Raw genomic sequence first — 1460 nt, 5'->3', positions numbered from 1 at the left:
CGATTCTGATGCAAAAGTGGCTACTTAAAAAAAAAAAAAAAGAAAGAGAGGACTGTAAAAATAAAAGTGTTTTTGTTTAAGGGTATTTTTAAAATATTTTTAAAAAAATTATTTTTTTTCTCTTTTTTCTCTTTTTCTGCAATGTTGCATCGCGTTACAAAAGGGATATTATTTTCCCCTTTCCAGGGGAAGGGGGAGGACGTTTATATTCGTGAAATTCATAGGACGTAATTCCCTACATTAAATTGTCGATCCTTTCGAGACTTTTATCGTTGCACGTTTTTTTTATTATAAGTCGTCATAACCGATATAATAAAATTATATCGCTACAATCGTTTCGCCGAGGCAAAAAAACGATGCTTGGCAATAATAACGAAGAAAACGTAGATAAAAACGTAGGTTCTTTAGACTTGGAGTGGCGATTCGTATCGAAATTTCGTACGAAAAGTAAGGTTTCTTTATTATATTATTTCTTTATTTATTTTCTTCCTCCAATTAAACGGAGAGAAAAGTGGTGGTGGATTGGTCGACGGTTGAAATTAATTATCGGCAGAAGTGTGCTAAATACGGAGGGGGGATACGAAGTTGACCGTGCCACGAGCAAGCGTGGTGGCGAACACGCGAAAACAATTGCCGAGTTGCCGAGCTGGGAATTAAATAATTTGTCGCCGTTTTCCGAATTTAACAACGATTCAAGTTTCGATTCTTTGAAATTGTTCTTAAGTGAAGATACCCGCTTTCGTATTTTCCCGCGTAAAGTTTCAGGAAGAATCGGATTTTTTTTTTTTTTTTTGCGCCTCGAGTCTAGAATTTGAATTTGCGTGGCATCTTCGTGCGAATGAAGATAACCATTCGAATCATTAATTAAACGATCTTGAACGAGGATAATTCCTTGAATTCTTCAAAAATCTTGACAATTTTCACGAATGATTATATTAAAAATTAGTTTTAAAAAATAAGCTAAAGAATAAGCCATAAAATCTAATAAAATTTTATTAAAAAGAATACACACATATATATTTTTTTTATTGAGCTTGGATAATCTTAAATTGTCTTCAAAAATCTTGACTATTTTCACGAATGATTACATTAGAAATTAATTTTAAAGAATAAGCCATGAAATCTGATAAAATTTTAATAAAAAGAATATATATAATAATAAATAAATAAAAATATAATTATTTATATAAATATAAATATATATATTTTTTTTAATGAACTTGGATAATTTCTTGAATTATCTTCAAGAATCTTAACAATTTTCATGAATGATTATATTAAAACTTAGTTTTAAAGAAACTCTGAATAAGACATAAAATCTTATTAATAAAATTTTATTAAAAAGAATACACATATATATATATTTTGAATTTGGATAATCTTGAATTGTCTTCAAAAATCTTGACAATTTTCGCAAATGATTAAAAATTAAAAATTATTAAAAATTAGTTTTAAAGAAT

At 28.1% G+C, this 1460-nt stretch overlaps 1 protein-coding gene across 1 annotated transcript in view; it reads right to left on the bottom strand.

Annotated features, from left to right (window-relative positions):
* LOC102676775 (heparan sulfate glucosamine 3-O-sulfotransferase 5) overlaps positions 1–1460 on the bottom strand; it is a 146566-nt gene that overhangs the window by 91550 nt on the left and 53556 nt on the right. The gene's annotated exons all lie outside the window — the stretch shown is intronic.

This window comes from Apis dorsata, unplaced genomic scaffold, assembly GCF_000469605.1.
Source record: "Apis dorsata unplaced genomic scaffold, Apis dorsata 1.3 scaffold_170, whole genome shotgun sequence".
NCBI lineage: Eukaryota > Metazoa > Arthropoda > Insecta > Hymenoptera > Apidae > Apis > Apis dorsata.
The sequence above is the reverse complement of the archived record's forward strand: the minus strand, read 5'-3'. Positions and strand labels throughout refer to the sequence as shown.